This window comes from Cetorhinus maximus, chromosome 23, assembly GCF_964194155.1.
Source record: "Cetorhinus maximus chromosome 23, sCetMax3.hap1.1, whole genome shotgun sequence".
Taxonomy (NCBI): domain Eukaryota; kingdom Metazoa; phylum Chordata; class Chondrichthyes; order Lamniformes; family Cetorhinidae; genus Cetorhinus; species Cetorhinus maximus.
Window position 1 is genome coordinate 13,953,931 of NC_135901.1, and position 22,481 is coordinate 13,976,411.

Below are 22,481 nucleotides of genomic sequence, written 5' to 3' on the forward strand. Positions count from 1 at the left end.
AGTGGTTACTAAAATAGAAGAGGCATTTGTTCTAATTTTCCAAACTTCCATAGATTCTGGAAAGTCCCGTCAGATCGGAAAATAGGGAATGAGGCTTTTATATTAAATAAAGGAGGGAAAGGGAAAGCAAGAGACTATAGGCCAGTTAGCTTAACATCTGTCAGAGCGAAAATGCTGGAATCTATTATTAAGGAGCCTCTCACGGGTCACTTAGAAAATCCAAATGCAATTATGTAGATCCATCATGGTTTTGTGAAAGGGAAATCATGTTTGGCTGATCTATTTGAGGCCCTTCGAGGAAGTAACAAGGAACATGAATAAAGGAGAACCTGTGGGTGTGCTGTATTTGGGCTTCTAGAAGGCATTTGACAAAGTGGCACATCAAAGGTTACCTCACAAAAGAATGATGTCGACAGTAACATTTCAGCATGGGTGGAAGTTTAGTTAGCTAACAGGAAACAGAGAGTCGGGATAAATTGGTTATTCTAGGTTGGCAAGATGTGACAAGTGGAGTGCCACAGGGATCAATGCTGTGGCCTCAACTATTTACAATTTATATCAATGACTTGAATGAAAGGACTGAATGAATTTGCTAACTTTGCTGATAACACAAAGATAGATAGGAAAATAAGTGCTGAAGAGGGGATTAAGGCCCAGAAAAGGGATATAGATAGGTTAAGTGAGTGGGCAGAAAAATGACAGATGCCATATAATGTGGGAAAATATAAACTTGTCCACTTTGGCAGGAAGAATAGAAAAGCAGCATATTATTGAAAGGGAGAGAGATTGCAGAACCCAGAGGTGCAGAGGGATGTGGATCCCTTGGTGTATGTATCACAAAAAAATACAATACAGGAACAGCAAGCGATGAGGAAGGCAAAGGGAATCTTGTCATTTATTACAAGGGGAATAGAATATAAAAGTAAAGATGTTTTGCTACAGTGTAACAGGGCGTCGATGAGGCCTCGTCTGAATTACTGTGTCCAGATTTGGTCTCATTTCAGAAAGGATATAAAAGCATTAGAAACTGTTCAGAGAATGTTCATTTAAATGATACTGAGAGGTGTTGTCTGTTATCTTATGAGGGAATTTGGATTGGCTGGGCCTGTATCCATTAGAGTTTAGAAGAATGAGAGCTAATTTTATTGAAACGTATAAGATCCTGAGGGAAATTGACAGGGTGAATGCTGAAAGGATGTTACCCCTTGTGAGAGAGACTAACGATAGGGAACACAGTTTAAAAATAAGAGGTCTCTCATTTCAGACGGAAATGAGGGGATTTTATTTTTCTCTCAAAGGGTCGTGAAACTTTGGAACTCTGTTCCCCAGAGCGCAATGGAGGAGGAGTCATTAATATTTCAAGGCAGAGGTAGAGAGATTCTTTATTGACAAGGGAGTCAAAGGTTAGCGGAGAGTAGGCGGGAATGTGGAATTAACGCCACAATCAATCAGCTATGATCGGAGTGAATGGTGGAGGAGGCTCAAGAGGCAGAATGACCTACTCCTGCTACTGATCCGCATGTTCACATGTACATACGATTGGAAAATGTCGTACTAACTGTAACTGGTATTCAGTTTAGAGTTCTATGGTCATTATATAGGTACCATTACAAAGGTACTTTCGAAGGGTCGTTGCTATTCTTTGTTTTGGGGGGACGTGGAGAGGGGAGGGGGCATCAGCCAATTTGAACAGAGCCAATTTCCAAACTGCAATGATATGAATGACGAGACAATTTCTCTATCACCAAGTGCTGTTGATTGAGAAATAAATGGTGGCGAAATAATGGGGGAAATCCTCTGCTCTTCCATTTTAATCCACTGAAAGGTACGTCATTCAGATGACATCAAAATGTTCTATTTTAGTCATGGGATAGAGTCGGAAAAAGAGGTGTGGGTTTCTAAAGAGGGAACCGACAGATGAGGATCACCAAATGATGGAAATAGTAAATGATCAAATGTGGATGTGGGTTTTAGTTGGAATATATCAGGATATGTTTATAGTTATAGTCAAATTTTGAGTTGTTTGGTTACTTAATGATCACAAATCACAGAGTCTAACTTGTTCAATCGGCCATTCTTTCCCAGCGACACCGTCTTCGCCCACTCTCTACAGCCTGGTCTCCTCCTGTCAGCAACACAACACCGACGGCTCCGTCACCTACGGCTGTTTGGCGATGGACTATTCCCCAGAAATCACCAAACTGACCTGGAAGAAAGATGGGCAGCAGATCACCACTGGATTTAAGACTTACCCGTCAGTGAGAAACCAGAAGGGAACCTTCACCCTGAGCAGCCAGTTAACCATCACCGAGTCAGAGGGGGAATGCAGCAAAATCAAGTGTGAGGTTCAATACAGCGGCTCAGACAAGAACATTGCAATATTATGTAAGTGTTGGGGAACCTGTGAGAAACAGAAAGGCTGTAATTGACCTGTAGAGGGCCTTGGTTATAATACATTTATAGTGCTCTGCATACTTTTGATCCCTGGAAATTCCAGGTTAGTGTCCATTGACCGCAAAGAGCCTGTTAAAATATAAGAACTCATTGTATCTGTTATCAATTTCTTCTGCAAGAAATGGCTAACCTGTGTTTTTTGAAGGCCCTGATCCTGGCTTACTTCCAACTGTTCTCCTCACCGTGAGTTCCCGGGAAGAAATCACAACCAACAAATTTGCCACCGCCGTCTGCTCAATCGTCGATTTCCGTCCAAAGTCAATGACCGTGAAGTGGCTGAAGAATGGACAACCCATGGAGTCAGGAATTGTCACCTCTCCCGCCTTTGAAGTGAAGGGGACCTTCTCGGCGACCAGTCGGCTGAATGTCTCCGCTGGGGAATGGTTCACCGACGCGGTCTATACCTGTCAGGTCACTCACCAAGGGGTCACCCAAAGTCGAAACGCCACCAAGTGTGAGGGTAAGAAATACAAACCGAGGGAGCAATAGATCATTCTGCTCTCCGATGTTAATCAAATCAGGAATTTATTGGAGTTAGTAGACGGAACAACTTCTAATTTACTATCATGTAGTTATTGTTTAATTCCGATGTAAGGGCTGCATTCGGATTGTTCACCATTCAGGATTTTATCACGTCACGTCTCTACATTGACGTCACAGAGTGAGTGAGGTGGACTTGACATTAGCTTTACCATGAGTCAGCTGATCATATTTGGAGAGGCAGAAGGTGTCTGGAACCCTTCACTGGTAACAGCTTCGGGATAGAGTGTTTGAAAGTGCATCCACCCTATTTATAAAACGGCTTTCAGTACTGCATTCCAGGGCCCAGGAATGGTACATTTGTAATGGGACTGGGGCAACATAGATTCATGAGAATGTTACCGGGGCTGAAGGACTTAAGTTATGAGAACGATTTACACAGACCAAGCTGGTTTTCCATTGTGTAAAGAAGATTAAAGACGATAGTTAGAGGTTGATATGTCCAAGGTGATTTATTCTCCTTCAGGGAGTGAAGGCTGAATACTGCTGTCCTGATTCTGAATGTGAAACTTTGGTTGATCTTCATTTCTGTCTCACAGATGATTCCCACTGCCCCAACGACCCCACAATTACTCTACTGCCACCGCCAATAGAACAGGTCTTACTGGAGGCGACCGTGACATTAACCTGCATCGTTTCTAATGCTCCTTATGGAGTCCTCGTGTCCTGGACACAAGAGAAGAAGCCTTTGAAATCAGAGATCGCCGTCCAATCGGGAGCGGATCCTGACAGCGTGGTCAGCAACGTAAACATCTCGACACAAGCCTGGCTGAGTGGGGCTGAGTTCTACTGCGTGGTGAGCCATCAGGATCTGCCGACTCCTTTAAGAAGTTCCATCCACAAGGAACAAGGTGAGCGGTGAGATTGAAGCAATAAGTGAGCCATTGTGTCTATTTCCAGGCTAAGTGCTAGGGTCAACATTTAGAATCCAGTGTATTAATGGTCTCATATGATTGGTAATTTCACTAATTAAACGTTCTGGGCCTGTAGACTTTAAGGGGAAAATTGATAAGTAAATGTAGGAACAATGAATTGAAGGCTGTGCTATTGGATTTAGATGAAGAAAGGTGGAAGGAGCTTGGTGTGGAGCTTAAACACCAGCACAGACCAGGTGGACCGAATGACCTGTTTCTGTGCTGTGAACTTTAAGCAGCTTTCCAATCCAACTCCTTAAGTTCTCAGATAAAAGGATTGTATCTGTAAGATGTTGGATTCGGGGGCCAAAATCCCGAAAAGGACAGTCAGCTGGTCATCAGGAAATTTAAGATTTTTTAAAAGTTTATTAGGAAACAACAGTTTAGGCTGATGCAGGAATTCATTGGGCCGAAAAAGTATACGACGGGTGACAGCTGACAGCAGTTTACTGGTCCCAGGCGGCGGACAAATGGTTGGCACAAAGTGAATTGATCTCACCTTCCTCCTCCTCCTTGGCCGTTTTGAGGAAGGCAGCTGCCACTGGGCACTGCAGCCTCACCATGGCACCTCACCAGCATATGACCCGACCAGGACCTAGGCCCTTTGCCTGAGCACTTGTTAATATAACCTTTCTCTGGGGGCTATTAACTTATCCAGTGTCAATTACCAATGCAAACTCTTCTCACCAAAGGTTACAGGACATATACCCAAACTGCCAGGGTGGCTACCACATCCCCAACTTCCTGTTCGCCCCCCTGCTCGAGGTCAGATTTTAAGTTTACATCATGCTGATGCTCACATCCTGGTCCTTTCTAAACATTTGCATAGATGAGGGGGTGCACAAGACTACAGCCTCCCAACTCAGGAGTGTCAACATGGCAGCCTGAACTGAGACTGTTTAGAGGTCAAAGTGTTTAGAAATCCTGTTTCCAGAGAGAATCCATACTATTTAGCAACCCTTTAAAGGTTCATTATTATCCAGAAAATAGCAGCTTTTGAAGAGCCCCATTTCTTAGACAGCCAACCCTGCTCCGAGCTGGAAAACCAGATAGATCCCAAATTGGAAAATGGAAACTTTTAAGATTCAATACAAATCGCATTTCTCTCACATCTAAGCAGCGTTTTTTTTTGGCTCTGAAATTGTCCAGTTTATTAAAAGTTATTGTAATTTTTATGCAGGTTTTCTGCGAGAACCGTCCGTGTCTGTCCTGCTGCCCTCGGCAGAAGATGTCTCCGCTCAGAGATTCGTCTCCCTCAGCTGCTTAGTGAGAGGTTTCTCCCCACGAGAGATTTTCGTCAAGTGGACCGTCAATGACAAGCCGGTGAATCCCGGGAACTACAAGAACACCGGGGTGGTGGCGGAGAACGGCAATAGCTCCTTCTTCATGTACAGCCTGTTATCCATTGCAGCGGAGGAGTGGGCCAGCGGCGCTTCTTACTCCTGTGTGGTGGGACATGAAGCGATCCCCTTGAAGATCATCAACAGAACGGTTGATAAATCCAGCGGTAAACCGAGTTTTGTGAATATTTCCCTTGCACTGATGGACACCGTTAATTCATGTCAATGAGAATCTCTCGGTTACATTTCAAACTTCAATAAAAAAAATAATAAAGTCCTTTTCTCCAATCGTGATTTAAATGCACAGTCGCTTAATTAATTTTGTTTTCTACTTTTGCTAATGTTAGAGCTGTTTAGTTAAAATCGGATATTTCCAGGGCTCAGAACCAAGTCTTGTACACCCAGTGCTCCCAGCTCAGATGCATCCTGGGTTAGAGACAGAGTAAAGCTCATTCATAACGGGATTCTGCAAAATAACATCACCAACTCTCCTCCCACTGAGGAGAAATCTGACAATTTCCCATTTCCGGCAAACAAACTCAGCACATTTAGATCTCGGCGTTGCTGCTTCTCTTATTGTCCAATCCTTTAAAATGGATATCAGCTTTAAGTTGCTGCATCGCACCCACTGGGAATTGAAGTGAGGGTCACACAGAAACATGTCCCAACAATGCCCCATCAGAGAGAGGGGGAAGAAAAATTGTTAACCCACTGTACCCCCCACTTCCCCAACAGAGAGAGGGGGAGGGGAAATTGTTAACCCACTGCACCCCCTCACTTCCCCAACAGAGAGAGGGGGAGGAGAAATTATTAACCCACTGTACCCCCACTTCTCCAACAGAGAGAGGGGGAAGGGAAATTGTTAACCCACTGTACCCCCATTTCCCCGACAGAGAGAGGCAGAATGGAAATTGTTAACCCACTATACCCCCACTTCACTAACAGAGAGAGGGGGAAGGGAAATTGTTAACCCACTGTACCCCCACTTCACTAACAGAGAGAGGGGGAAGGGAAATCGTTAACCCGCTACACCTCCACTTCCCCAACAGAGAGTGGGGGAAGGGAAATTATTAACCCCCTGTACCTCCGCTTCCCCAACAGAGAAAACTGAAAGGAAAATTTTTAGCCAATTTTACCTCCACTTGCTAAACAGAAAGACGAGGAAGGCCATTAGTTAACCCGGTGTGTCTCCACCTTCTCAGCAGAGAGAACCGAAAGGGAAATAGCTTAGCCAAGCAGACGGAGCAAAACTATTAACTCACTGGACTCTCAGTCCCCGAGCAGAGAATCTGGAAGGGAACGGGCCTCTACTGTCAGGACCCAGTTACCAACAGCAGAAGTCGGCTTCTAGCTTACTGGCCACAGGTTTTAAAGTCCCATCATGCTAAAAATGTTGTAAAATATATATTTATGCAACATAATTTTAAGAAGTTTTCACACTCTTGTTCCTGTTAATCTTATGCTAAGATTGATTTCCCATCATCCGAATCTAAACTGATGATTAAATCCTCCCTGGGTTGTTCACGGTTCTGCCCCTGAATTTTATGAGGCAGATGGTTGATTGTTTGCATTCGTTCACCTGATATCACCTTGCACCTCACAGAAAACACGTTTATACAGAACATTGAAAATATTCACCAAAATTTTCACTATCAGGGCCAGACTCGATCTTTGGGACCTGGTGAAACACTGAAAAATAGTAAAAATACACACAAGGGACACAAATGGACGCACACAAACATACATACATACACACATAGGCACAGACACGCAGACACAAACACACACAGTACAGGCAGACACACACACATACATACATAGGCACACACACACACACAGGCACAGACACACACACAAACACGGGCAGACACACAAACACACACACATAGACAAATACACATTTGCACACACACAAACACAGGCACAGACAGACACACACGCACACACAATCACACATAAACACAAATACACACACAAATGCAGGCACAGGAACACACATATACACAATCACACACACACACACAAATACACACGTGCACACACACATACACACACACTCACACACATATACACAATCTCACACACACAAACAGATAAAACCAGACAAGCAGACTCATACAAGGACACAAATATGCATTATCACACATTCACAATGACAGAAATACAGACAAAAAGACACACACTATCATACACATTAAAACAAGCACATGGATACACATGAACACATGCACACACATGAGCAGACGACACCCAGACAGACAAAAACATAGAGGAACAGACTAACACATTCACAGGCACACATGTAGACACAAACATGAAACACGCTTATACACACGAGAACACAAAAAACACACGTTAGTACGTTTGAAAACATAAACACACATTGATACATAGTTTTAAATATCCATCAACACACAAATGCACACATTAAAAACTCTCTCTTTCTCTCTCACACACACACGCTGTGACACAGACATTAATATGCTGACACTTACGTGGAACACAAAAAGAAACATTAACACATATTAGCAGACAAGAACGCATAAACACACATTAACACAGATAGTAATAAATAGACATGGATATCAATACATAAACACACACAATAACACACTCATACATACACATTGGCAAAAAAAACAAAATATACATGCAGACGCAGACACAAAAATGCACAAGTCAGCACTCATTGGCAAATGAACACACCTCAATACTCATACACACATATGGACACAGAAACAAAGAGTGATGCAAGGCACGATATACTCATGCACACATACATAAAAGCTAAAGCGTGACACAAACGCCAGGCTATTGAAGAAGGTTTAATTCAAATGCACTTTTTTAACCGACGTATCCTCCGGCAATTGTCCATATTACATAATGATCCGAAAAGCACACTGAAACAATGTTCTTACTGAGAATCTGATTTAAGTTAATGACGCACCAAACATTCCCATCACAAATAGACAAACAAGATGGAACTCACATCCGAGATTTTAAAAAGCAACGTTCACAGTTTCCAAATAAGTTGCTCAGTGAATCTCTCTTGATATCCATCATAATATTCTCCAATAATAGATCGTACGAAATTGTTCGAAAATAAAATTATATTGGAGATAATTTTCTATATTTTCAGACTCGGACTATATGAGGATTGTAAAGCAAGAACAGCTGTGGAGATAGTTACATAGATAGGTTGCTGAAATTCACGAGCTTAACAGTAGATATATATTGAACATTAAATTAGAGAATACATTAATAACTTAGGAAAGAGTAAAGAGTATATTTTTAAAAGATATCCTAGATTAATAAGTAACCTAATTATATTTCCTCGGTTATATCCTCGCAGATTCCACAGATCGCCCCTGGATTGAAGACTCTGAGGATGATAACGGCAACATCTGGACAACAGCTTCCACATTCATCATCCTGTTCTTCCTGAGCATTTTCTACAGCACTGCCGTCACTCTGGTGAACGTCAGAAGATTCAATCCACTCACACTTCAAACTGACAGAAGTGGTTTGAAAAATCTCTCAATGTTTCATTGATTAAAACACGAACATAAATGTCCCACATTCTAAACATCTGCTTCATTATTTTATCCTCTTTTGCAGATCAAGTGACCAGTTGAATGTTGGACACCGTAGATTTTCCTCAGCCGTTTATTGAGATCTCTGTATTACGAATTTAAAATATGTCCTCTCGGTGAATCTAAAAATGAAATACCTTCAGTTCATGTTTCCGAATTTGTAACTAAAACAGTCATGGACGGTATTTCCGCTTCTCTGTTTGAAATGTGCGAGATAATTATGGCTGTGTTGTAATTGTAGCTTATAATTCCCCAGTAGTTTAAATTCCATGTGTAAATAAGTAGCTTTTCTCATTCCTCATTCACAATTATTTCCTTCCCTTTATGTTGAGCTCCTGTTTTCTCTTTCTGGTCTCTGTTACAGCTGTACATACAGTTGGCAGCTCAGAGCGAACGTGTTCTGTTCTCAGCGTGACTCAGTCATCATATTCAGTCCAGTTGACTTTAAAATAAACTTTTCTGTAAAATGTTCTCCGAAATTGTTAATAAATCATGAATGTGAAACGAACTGACTTTGCTGAACTCCTTTCCCCCAGGCCCATCGACACCGCTCCATTTCCCCTATTACACTGTTTCCTCCCCTTTCCCAGATTTTTTTGAACCATTCCTGTTTGGGATGTGAATCAAAAACAGAAAATGCTGGAAAAACTCAGCAGGCCCAACAGCATCTGTGGAGAAAAAAAAAGAGTTAACGTTTCGAGTCCTCATGACTCTTCTTCAGAGCCCAAGGTCCTTCAGTGAAAGAGTCACTGCGCCATCCAGCGACCCATCGGTGTTACTACACCTTTACCTCTACCTTTTTATGGCAAACTTCAGAGCCAGGATGATTGCACAGCGAGGGGAACCTCGGTGATTTCACTCATACTCAGGCCTGTCACAGTCACATGTCAGGTAATTGTAAACAGCAGGGATCTGCTTCACCAGAGGCCCATACAGTACAGTATATGGAGGACGAAAGTTTCCTTTAAGTGTCCCATCTAACACTCCCAGGGTCGGTGCAGCAGGGGTTAGATAGGGAATAAAAGTTTTTTTTTTATCTCTTTACCCTTTCATGAGGTGTGGGTGTCGCTGGCAAGGCCGCCCAGAACAGCCCGGCTTCCAAGGCCATTTCAGAGGGCAGTTAAGTGTCAGTCAGGTTGCTGTTGACCTGAAATCACATGTCGACCAGGCTGGGTAAGGATGGCAGATTTCCTTCACTAAAGGACATTAGTGCAGCAGATGGATTTTTACGACAATCGGTGATAGTTGTCATGGTCACCATTACTGAGGCTAGTTTTCAATCCCAGGTTTTAATAATTGAATTCACATTCCAGCAGCTGCCATGTTGGGATTTGAACCCATGCGCCCAGAGCATTCGCCTGGACTCTCTCCACCTTGTCCAATTAAACACTCACAAGGCAGAGACGTCACAATCCACCTTCTCAATGCAATTAGGGACGGGCAATAAATGCTGGCCCAGAGAACCACGCCCACATCGCATAAATGAATAACAAAAAATACATAAATACCGCAGACTGAACCGTTAACACAAACCATGGGAAGATTCCTAGAGACTAGGGCTGATCTGACACAGACACGTTATCGAGCAGTAATCCTGCAAATTTTTACCACAGTTTGGGGCTTATTAGGAACACCAGGGAGCACAAATCGTGGAAATTCCCAGGCCCTGTGGCCTGCCAGGCGCAACAAACAACTGAATTCACGGAACATCACCCCAGGGATCCTTTCTCCCTGCTCCATTCTCTCTCATACCTTTCTTCTGAACTCACTGAACATCACCCCAGGGATACTCTCTCCCTTCTCCATTCATTCTGATACCATCCTCCTGAACTCACTGAAGATCACCCCAAGGATCCTCTCTCCCTGCTCCATTCCCTCTGATACCATCCTCCTGAACTGACTGAACATCACTCCAGGGATCCTCTCTCTGCTCCATTTCCAGGCCTGCTGTTATCTAGTAACCTCCCACACAAATAGTTTTCGAATATTTATTTTTGTAAATGGGATAAATTAGATCAAACATGTGCATAACATCCAGCCCATTAGAAATATTGGGTTCAAAACAACAAATTTAAATTGATTCTATGATTGCACATATAGAACTGGAACACACCATTGCACCGAGTGAATCCACCGTCAGTTTACATGTTGCTCAGTGAAAATTTCAATCATCCTTGACTTTTTGGCATTTGCGCACTGAGCCGGGAAGCAGTCTGGACTCAAAGAACATGTGAACATATGAACTCGGAGCAGGAGTAGGATACTCGGCCCTTCAAGCCTTCTCCGCCATTCAATAAGATCACGGCTGATCTGATTGAAACCTGCTGCTTACCCCGATCACCTTTCACCCCCTTGTTGATCAAGAATCAATCTAGCTCTGCCTTAAAAATATTCAAAGACTCTGCTTCCACTGCCTTTTGAAGGAGAGAGTTACTAGTACTCACGACCCTGTGAGAAAAAACTTCTTTCATCTCTGTCTTAAATGAGCGACCCCTTATTTTTAAAGTGACCCCTAGTTCTAAATTTTCCCACAAGACGAAAGATCCTCTCCACATCCACCCTGTCAAGACCCCTCAGGATCTGAAAGATTTCGATCAAGTCGCCTCTTAGCCTTCTAACTCCAACGGATGCAGGCCTAGCCTGCCACCTTTCCTCATAAGACAAGCCGCCCATTCTTGCTATTAGTTCAGTAAGCCTTCTCTGAACTGCTTCTAATGCATTTACATTTTCCTTAAATAAGGAGGCCAATACTCTACACAGTACTCCTGATATCACTGTCCTGTACAACTGAAGTATAACCTTCTTACTTCAATTCCCCTCGCAGCAAATGATAACGTTCTATTAGCTTTCCTAATTACTTGTTGTGCCTAAATAGTTCAGCAATTTTTCAATTTCTGTCAGACCTTCTTAATAGCTTTGCACATCTGGAAAGTATTCTCCCATGTTCTATCCTTGTTACCCTGACGTATCTAAATCTCTTCACAACCGAGATACTCCTCCCCACAGTTTACATTTCCACCGCTTCCATCAGCTAAACTTTATCCACAGGCACCAGCAGGGATCGAACTCACGGCATCTGGTTTGATAAGTCCACTATTTTAACCATGGGTTACGCCAACAGCGCCAGAAAGGTTAAGGCCCTCTTCCAACTTTTAAACCTACTGTTATTCTCTGTGCCATTTACTATGAAGATGCACAACGAAAGTGAGTAAAGTTTATGATGGTAAAAATGCATTCATCCCCCTCAGGGAACTGAATCACATTGACACACGCAGAGGAACACACACAGACATAGACACCGATAGTGACAGCGGCCTAAGGGGAGACAAACATCCAGAAATCAAGGATGTCACCAAATTGGCTCCGTTTTTGTTCCATTTCCAACTGCAAATTTGGTGAATGCCAAGGGATGAACGTAAATGAAAAATACAGGGAAGCGTTTGAAAGGTTTTTTAGTCCAGTTAATAGATAATCATTTCTGTAACTCATTCTTAAAACAGGAACAGTGAGAAATGTAAACTACTAAATGTAGCTTGCAGGTTCAAAATGTCGGATTTTCACCTGTACCAGGAAACTCTAAAGGGTTTCAAACCCATTACATAAGCAAGTCAGTTCCGTACATCGTCGCCATGTACCTTTTAATGTTCTGTACGTAAAACGACAGAGGGGTTACAGAAGGGAATGAAGAAATGCAGCCCCATCTATTCCTGGCTGTCCTGCAATTTCTGATGCCTCTCCTCGATCTTTCCGCCAGAATGGAGCACTGCACACCGAACACACACAGGGGGGACATGATTGAGGTGCATAAAATTATGAGGGGCATAATAGGGCACACAGGAACGAACTTATCCCCTTGGTGGACGGATTTTAAGGTAAAGGGTAGGAAGTTTAGAGGGGATGCGAGGAAGAATTTTCTCACCCAGAGGGTGGTGGGAATCTGGAACTCACTGCCTGAAATGGTGGTCGAGGCAGAAACCCTCATAACATTTAAGAAGTATTTGGATTGGAATAATTAGGTATTTGTTTGACCGGCGCAGACTCAATGGGCCGAAGGGCCTTTTTCTGTGCTGCAGCCCTCTCCAACTCAATGACTGAAGGGTGTGGCAAAATTGATTGAAAATACGGACAGTCTGAAACTCTGGCAGCGATGGGATTTCAAGCCACGCCTCCATACAGACTGAAACTTAAATCCAGCGCCCTAGACCGCTCGGCCACTGCGACGTCTAAAATTGTCATTGCCTTGACTGGAAATTTCAAACGCCGTCCACTTTGTAACGCTCAGTAACTGAACGGCATCCAATGTAAAAACATACAGAAAGAAACAATCTCCTCTTGCATCTCCCCAACCTGCTTTTTCTCCCTGAACCTTTTTAATATGAAGCTACACAACTAATGTGAATGAAGTTTGCGATGGTAAAATGCGTCCACCCCCTCGTGGAACTGAACCGAATTGATATATTCCAGATCCGAACCACTCGCTGTGCAAGACAGAAGCCCCTTTAAAATTGTAACCTTAATTTTCTGTTTCCTCTCCTCTCCGACCAAAATGAATCACTTCACACTTCCGGACATTAAATTTCAGCTGCCAGTTGTCCGTCCAAATGGATTTGTTGAAGAACCCGAAAGGAGAACCGACTCAAACTTGGAATGAAAGAGTGAGAATGAAGGAAGAGAAGTGACGGGTTTTGTCGATCCCGGAGGAAAAAGACTCCAGGATCAGTTCATTGTGACAGTTCACACAGCAACAAGAAAACAACATTCCCTGATGAGGGCCAACCCCGGGCGGCAGGAGAGAGAGCGCCGAAAAACAGCGTTTAGTTATAACACAGAAGACTTGTTCAGCCAATAACAGCATCGAGTGTGTTCGACATGAAGATGATGTGAACAGTGAGGGGAAATTGTGCCACAAGCTGCGGATGGACAACTTTCAATTTCCAAACCCACCAACAGAATCAATGCGGCTCCTCTGAAACTTTCAAGGCAAATATTGATCCTTTATAAGGTGCCGTTCCCAGAACTATCCACAGTCCTCCAGGTGTGACCTAACCAGGGCTTTGTGTAGCTGCAGCAAACCTTTCCCTTTTTTCTATAACAGTCTCTGTAACAGTTTGTACAGCAAGAGGAATTAGATTGTATAGAGCGACTGAGAAAAACGAGGACATGCTTGATCTGAATCAATCTCTTTGGAAAGTTCGGTATGAAATCAGCTGCATAAATACATTTTTGGTTCAAAAATTATATCGGAATCTAAAATCCAACTCTTGATGTCTTTGTGTCAGGGAAACTTTGTTAATGATCACACAGTGCGCATGGGCACTGCAGAAACTCCTGCACCTCTTTCAATATTGTTTCTCTTCACTTAGAGTTTTCAAAAGGGAACTGAAAAGGGAGAAAAATCAGGGTTATGGAAAAAGAGAAGGAAATTAGGGCGAATTGGAAAGTTCTTTGTAAAAAACTGACATAGACACGATGGGCCGAATTGTCTCCTAATGCGCTGTGTCATTTTAAGATGACGTTGCTAAATCAGTCTGATTCCAGAATTACTGATTGTAGCAGCTGAATTCCATTTCTTCCAAACAAAGACCCAAAGTGCTGCTGCTAGACCGCGCAGGTTAATATTGCGGACAGGTTCATTGGGTTTCGGCAGCGCAGTGATTCTGTACCGTGGTGCTTATCACGTTCGCCAAACACACAAAAAGACTCCGGTTTGAAATTGGGAAGAAACATTATCAAAACCTGTACATTTAAATGTGAAGAGAAGTTCGATAATTCACTCGTGTTGTTAAATATTAAATACAGTATCGTACGGCCACGTGGCAATTGCTCTTCCAGATGGGATGAAAAACATCCCACAAACGAAAAAGAAGCGCATTTCATCACACACGAAACAGTAAAGTTTATGAGCCATTTTCAACTGCCACTCAGTAGACCTCTAAGCAGTTTGTTTACAGATGCAGATTAACATACTTACTCCCCGTCTCAAAGATGGCTAATAGCAATGAGTGCTGCTAAAGACTAGCAAGACAAGCTATACTGTAACTGAAACCGAGGAAATGGCAGATATGCCACAGGATCACTTTGTATCGGGCTTCAGAATAGAGGAAGAGGAAAAACTACCAGGGAACGGAAGCCACGTCTCGGTGCAGGTCTGGTGACATCCCTCCTTTCATATTCAGTACGGAAAAAGGAGACATGAACGGGATGTAGGCGCCAGAATGTAAAAGATGCCATGAGCTTATTTGAAAGAAGAGCAGGGGAGTTCTCCCCGCTTCCTGGTCAATGTTTATCCCTCAATCAACGTCACAATGACACATTCTCCGCTCATTATGACGTTAATGTTTGCTGAGCGGTGATTGGCAGCCGTGTTTCCGACATTACCACAATGACGACACTTCACAATGTCCTTCATTTACTGGAAAGCGATTTGAGACGTCCGCTGGTCGGGAAAGGTGCTATATAAATGCAAGCCTATCTTTATTTAATTATCATAAACCCCAGTCCTCTGGTGACTGACCCTCGAGAGTGGAAACAGTTTCTCCCTAACTGCTCTATCAAACCGCCCGCCGCCGATCCCTTCCTCAGCCCAATAATTTTAAACAACACCATGAAAACTCGGTTTAACCTGCTTTGCTCTAAAGAAAACGATCCCAGCCTTTATAGTCTCTCCACAAACCCTGAACATGGTGCAAGGCGGAACATTGTGACGAGATTTTGGAAAATGTTGTTAGTTGGCAGGTGGAAAAATGGAGGAGGAACCAAAACAGGAAACCCAGTCTCCAGTTCTATGAATAATTACAAACTCTTTAGGAAACGGAATCAGGGGAGAATGAAGGGTGAGCTGTCCGACTGACCAGGGCCTAACCGGAATGTTAAGCCATGCTGTCATGCAGCAGCACTCTGGGTCTCTGTTTCGGTGAAATGGAATTCAGCTGGTATTATCAGGGATGCTGCAGAAAGATTCATATAACAATGTAAGCATAAAACGGCAAAGCACCATGTATCTATTCAATGGCATACGGGGCCCTTCCATAATCCTGTCTCGATCAGCTTTTTTAAGAGCAAACGAATTAATTTCAGTTTCCTTCCCTCTTTTAGTAAACCTGCTATTATTCTGAATATCAATTAATTGCACAATTCCCTTTTGAAAAAGGAGATTCTGCAGATTCCATGCCTAGTTTACCTTAATTAACACTGTTTCCCTCACCCAATGCCATGAAGATTTAGACTAGTGCTTCTTACATAGCTATGCATATGAACATCATTTACTTTTTCTATTGATTTCATATCGAATTGACAAAAGTGCTTATTTTTCTGATTAAACATCTCATTATTTCTGAGTTGATTTATACAATCTAATTACATTTGCTCCAAAAACGGCTAATCGAGGGTGTTATATCACAGTGGGAAATCATTGTTACAGTTCAACAGAGCCCTGCCAAGATCAAAGGCTGGCATAGTTTGTTTCGTTCATTTGGTTTAAAATGTATTTGTTCTGGGAAGGTAATCTTACGGAATACATATTTGTTTAGGAAAAAATGCTGATCTACCAGAATGTTTGGAGGATTCCAATGCTTAGACTGAGAGGTCATGTCATTTGTTACAGGAAGACAACTCTTGGTTTCCACCTGGTGCCTCAGTTTGTTTGAATTTCAAAATGCAGAAGGCTCGGTCCAGCAAATGTCTTAGGCAGCAATGCTTTCTGTTCAATTATTATGAACACACTTCTCCTCCTCAGCAGAAGAAATTCAACAAACTTTTCTCAGCAATTTTTTACCTTATTCACCATTCAGTATTAATGTATTTGATATTGATGCCCTTGGTTGACTTGAGGCTCTCTGAAATAGACAACATCGAATTGCAAACTTGACTGGCAAACAAAAGAATGTTAGTCATCATTTGATATGGGTCTGATTTGAGATGTAGCACAACAGTCAGCATTTCAACAAAATCAAAGAATTTTACAGGGAACAGGCTTGAGAATGATGCGTTAATTAGATCTGATCCCTCTTTGTCTGTCTTTCTGAGCACACATCACACTGAGACACCTTTGACATGTTGAGTAACTTTCTTAAGCTGCATCGAAAGATCCATTGATTTATCTTGTTGACTAAACGAGCTGCTAATATGTGAGCGCAGTGAAATACGAACATCTATCCACTCAAGTGTGTCATGGAATCTCAGCACGTGCTGATTTTGCTGCATTCATTTTGTGACCTCGGTGAGAGCAAATGCAATATTGCCTGCAACATGGGAAATTCAGGTAAGCTTCAACGACGTAAATTATCCTCAATATTTAATGAGTAAGTTTTCATAATGTTTCTGCCCGGTTTCGAACCGGGGACTTTTCGCGTGTGAGGCGAACGTGATAACCACTACACTACAGAAACTGCCGCGTTTTGAATCATCCTGTCCGGAATGCTAAACTGCGCTGTAACTCAGCAGCAATCTGGGTCTATATTGCGGAGAAATGGAATACATCCGCTGTTCTCAGGAACGCTGCAGCGAGACTGATGTAACAATGTAATCATAAAATGGCCTAGCACCGTGTATCCAAACAATGGCAAAAGAGGCCCTCCCAACATCCGATCTCACGTCCCTTTTTAAACGAGAAAACTAATTCATCACAATTTGCTTCTCTCTCTAAATGATCTGTTTCTTCTCCCTTTCATTAAATTACTCAATTCTCTTTTGAAAAAGTCGTTTCTGCAGAATCCATGCCTGGTTTGCCTTAATTCACAAGGTTCACATGACGATTTGGACTTGGGTGCCTAATATACTTTACCAGGTGAACATGATGTAATTATGCAATTGATCTGATATCGAATTTGCGAAAGTGTTATTTTTAATCTTACTATTTTTACAATCTTATTACTTTTGCTCCATACCCCTTCAACCGAGGGTGCGATATTACAGAGGAAAATGTTTGTTCCGGAGTTTAACAGGGCCCTGCCAAGATCGCGTGCTTCAATTATTCGTTTACTTCATTTGGTTTGAAATAATTTTGTTCCTGGACCGGAATCTAACAGAGGATAAATATTTGTGTAACAAACAGGGCAGTGCTGAGCTACCAGGGTGTTTGGAGGTTTCCAATGGTTGGACTGAGGGTCCATGTCACTTGTTGCAGGGAAGCAACTGTTGATTTCACCCTGGTGCCTCAGCTTGTTTTGAATTTCAAAATGTAGACGTGTCCGTCCAGCAAATATCTCCGGGTGCAATGCTTTCTGCTCAATCATTAGGAACATCCTTCTCATCCTTGGAAGATGAAATTAAAGAAACTCAGTATTTGTTCCGTTATTCTATATTTAATATTCATATTTTATCTGTTATTGATGCCTTCGTCTGAATTGAGACTCTCTGAAATATACACCAGCCCCGAATTGCAAACATGACTGATAGACGAAAGAATGTCAGTCAACAGGTAATGCAAATCATATGGTGCTCATTTGAAATTGAGCGCAGTTAGCTTTTAAACAAAATCCAAGAATTTTACTGGGAACAGGCTTGAGAATGATGCGTTAATTAGATCTGATCACTCTTTGTCTATCTTTGTGAGCACACGTTATAATGAGACACCTTTGACATGGTGAGTAACTGTGTTAAGCTGCATCGAAAGACGATTATCTGCAGATAAAAGCAAAAAACTGCGGGTGCTGGAAATCCGAAACAAAAATAAAAATACCTGGAAATACTGAGCAGGTCTGGCAGCATCTGCGGAGAGGAACACAGTTAACGTTTCGAGTCCGTATGACTCTTCAACAGAACCAAGTAAAAATAGAAAAGAGGTGAAATATAAAATCGCATATATCTTCTATATTTCACCTCTTTTCTATTTATTTTGTGTTCCTCTCCGCAGATGCTGCCAGACCTGCTGAGTTTTTGCAGGTATTCTGATTTTGCTGCACGTGTTTTATGACCTCGATGAGAGCAAATTGCATTATGCCTGTAACATTGGAGATTCAGGTCAGCTTTAACGATGCAAATTATCCTCACAAATTAATGAGTGAGTTTTCATAATGTTTCTGCCCGGTTTCGAACCGGGGACCTTTCGCGTGTTAGGCGAACGTGATAACCACTACACTACAGAAACTGCTGCGCTGTTACTAAGCCTGTGTGGAATGCTAAACTGCGCTGTAAGGCTGCAGCAATCTGAGTCTCTGTTGCGGAGAAATGAAATACAGCTGCTGTTCTCAGGAACGCTGCAGCGAGACTGATGTAACAATGTCATCATAAAATGGCCTAGCACCATGTATTCATGCAAAGGCATAAGAGGCCCTTCCAACATCCGATCCGAGGCCCATTTTTAAACGAGCACACTAATTAATCGCAATTTGCTTCTCTCTCTTAATGAACCAGTTTTTCCCTCCCTTTCATTAAATTGCTGAATTCCCTTTTGAAAAAGTCGTTTCTGCAGAATCCATGCCTGGTTTGCCTTCTTTCACAAGGTTCACACGACGATTTGGACTTGGGTTCCTGATATACTTCGCCAGATGAACATGATGTAATTATACAATTGATCTCATATCGAATTTGCGAAAGTGTTACTTTTTCAACCTTACTATTTTTACAATCTGATTACATTTGCTCCACAGCCCTTCAATCGAGGGTGCGATATTACAGAGGAAAATGTTTGTTCCGGAGTTTAACAGGGCCCTGCCAAGATCACGTGCTTCAACTGTTCGTTTAATTCATTTGGTTTGAAATAATTTTGTTCCTGGACCGGAATCTTACAGAGGATAAATATTTGTGTCGCAAACAGGGCAGTGCTGAGCTGCCAGAATGTTTGGAGGTTTCTAATAGTTGGACTGACCAGGGAAGCTGACAAGCAAGCCTTCAAATCACTGATGATCATCTCTTTACCCGTGATAAAACCAAAAGCTAAAACTACTGCAGATGCTGGAAATCCAAAACAAAAACAAAATTACCTGGAAAAACTCAGCAGGTCTGGCAGCATCGGTGGAGAAGAAATCAGTTAACGTTTTGAGCCTTCACGGCCCTTCGACAGAACTGAAGCATAATTAATGGAAAGGTGAAACATAAGTTGGTTTAAGGTGGGGGAGGGCGGGGGAGGAGAGAGATGTTGAGGGTGTGGTGATTGTGGAGATAAGCAAGCAGTGATAGGAGCAGATAATCAAAAGATGTAACAGACAAAAGGATGAAAGAGGTGTTGAAGGTGGTGATATTTGCCTAAGAAAAGTGCTAATTAAGAATGGAAGACAGGACACTCAAAGTACAGCTCTAGTGGGGGTGGGGTGGAAAAGACTAACAAGGTTTTAGTTTTAGATTTAAAAATAATGGAAATAGGTGGGGAAAGAAGAATCTATATAAATTATTGAAAAAAAAGGGGGGGGGGAGAAACGGGGTGGGGATGGGGGGAGGGGGAGTTTAAGATCTAAAGTTGTTGAATTCAATATTCAGCCCGGAAGGCTGTAAAGTGCCTAGTCGGAAGATGAGGTGCTGTTCCTCCAGTTTGCATTGGGCTTCACTGGAACAATGCAGCAAGCCAAGGACAGACATGTGGGCAAGAGAACAGGGTGGAGTGTTAAAATGGCAAGCGACAGGGAGGTTTGGGTCTTTCTTGCGGACAGACCGCAGGTGTTCTGCAAAACGGTCGCCCAGTTTGCGTTTGGTCTCTCCAATGTAGAGGAGACCGCATTGGGAGCAACGAATGCTGTAGACTAAGTTAGGGGAAATGCAAGTGAAATGCTGCTTCACTTGAAAGGAGTGTTTGGGCCCTTGGACGGTGAGGAGAGAGGAAGTGAAGGGGCAGGTGTTGCATCTTCTGCGTGGGCATGGGGAGGTGCCATAGGTGGGGGTTGAGGAGTAGGGGGTGATGGAGGAGTGGACCAGGGTGTCCCGGAGGGAACGATCCCTACGGAATGCCGTCAGGGGGGGTGAAGGGAAGATGTGTTTGGTGGTGGCATCATGCTGGAGTTGGCGGAAATGGCGGAGGATGATCCTTTGAATGCGGAGGCTGGTGGGGTGATAAGTGAGGACAAGGGGGACCCTATCATGTTTCTGGGAAGGAGGAGAAGGCGTGAGGGAGGATGCGCGGGATACGGGCCGGACACGGTTGAGGTCCCTGTCAATGACCGTGGATGGAAAACCTCGGTTAAGGAAGTTACTGCCCTTCAGTTCACTGACACTGCTGACAGGTTTCTCACACAAAATGGTTTGTTTGGTTAACCTTTGATCACCGGCCATCGAGCACAGGCCGTAATGGAGAAAGCATTGACTCCGAACCACCCGGGTCCACCATCACCAGTTCCGTGCTGCCCTGTCCATCATTCTTGTGTCAGTTAATCCATCCTGCCTCGCTCTTTATCACAGATCTTCCCTTTTGTTCTTTTTACAGAGTGACTCCTGCCTTTTCAATCAGGAAAAGCTGGAAATAGCAGGCAGAGAGAGAAACAGAGTTAATGTTTTTTTTCCTCATTCGTTCATGGGATGTGGGCATCACTGGCAAAGCCAGCATTTATTGCCCATCCTTAAATTGCCCATTTTTTCAGGGGGCAGTTAAAAGTCAGCCACATGTGGGCTAGTCCAAGTAAGGACAGCAGATTTCCTTCCCTAAAGGACATTAGTGAACCAGATGGGGTTTTGTAGACTTTTAATTCCAGTTTTTTGTTGAATTAAAATTTCACCACCTGCTATGGTTGGACCACCGGAGCATTACCCTAGGTCTCTGGAATACCAGTTCAGTGAAAATACCACTATGCTACATCAAAACTGGTAAATGCTAGAGATGTAACAGTTTTGAAACAGATACGGAGGAGAGGAGGAAAGAACAAAAGGGAAGGTATGTGATAGGTTGGGAGGGGCAGGGGAGATGGAGGGGGCAGTGGACTGGTATTGTTACTGGACTAGTACTCCAAAGGCCCAGGGTAGTGTTTGAATCCCACCATGGCAGGTGGTGAAATTTGAATTAAAAGTCTAAATGATGAAACCATCAATTGTCATTAAAAACCCATCGATTCGCGGATGTCTTTCAGGAAATCTGCTGTCCTTACCTGGTCAGGCCTGCATGTGAATCTAGATGCACAATGATGTGGTTGACTCTGAAATGGCTGAGCAACCCGTTCGGTTCTCAAGAGCAATTAGGAATAGCCAATATAATGTTGGCCCAGTCAGTACTGCCTACATCCCATGAATGAATGAAAAAAGCACAAAAGGGATGATGATGCCATTCTGTATCAATCAGTTCTCTCTGCTCTCAGTTCTGTCCCACACTGAAAACTCTCAATCCTTCCCTTCCATTACCCGGGACAAACATTTCATTGAACAAGCCACACAAGTAACACAGGAAAAGAAATCTTCACTGTGACTTGGATAGTTTCAGGTGCAGTTCCTTAATTTCCCTTCTGTAATTTTATGAATTAGACCATTCTCAACTGGATCCCATCAGATGTGGACCCGATGCTATCAGCCCTCCAGGAAGTGACTATTCTAATTCTGTGACTCTGAGCGGTTCTGTTGGTGCAGGGGCTTGAGTGGAACTTGCCACTTTTAAACTGTCATAAGAGTGTAAGAAATAGGAACAGGACTAGACCATTTGGCCCCTTGAGCCTGCTCCGTCATTCAATAAGATCATGGCTGATCTTCTTGTGTTTCGATTTCCACATTCCCATCTAACCCCGATAGCC

General features: G+C 42.9%; 2 non-coding genes across 2 annotated transcripts; both read right to left on the bottom strand.

The window, feature by feature from the left end:
* Nucleotides 1–17,155: 17,155 nt before the first annotated feature.
* Nucleotides 17,156–17,228, bottom strand: trnav-cac (transfer RNA valine (anticodon CAC)). Its single transcript has one exon. It is a non-coding gene; the product is annotated as a tRNA-Val (tRNA).
* Nucleotides 17,229–18,855: 1,627 nt separating this feature from the next.
* trnav-aac (transfer RNA valine (anticodon AAC)) lies at nucleotides 18,856–18,928 on the bottom strand. The gene has a single exon. It is a non-coding gene; the product is annotated as a tRNA-Val (tRNA).
* Between the last annotated feature and the right edge of the window lie 3,553 nt (nucleotides 18,929–22,481).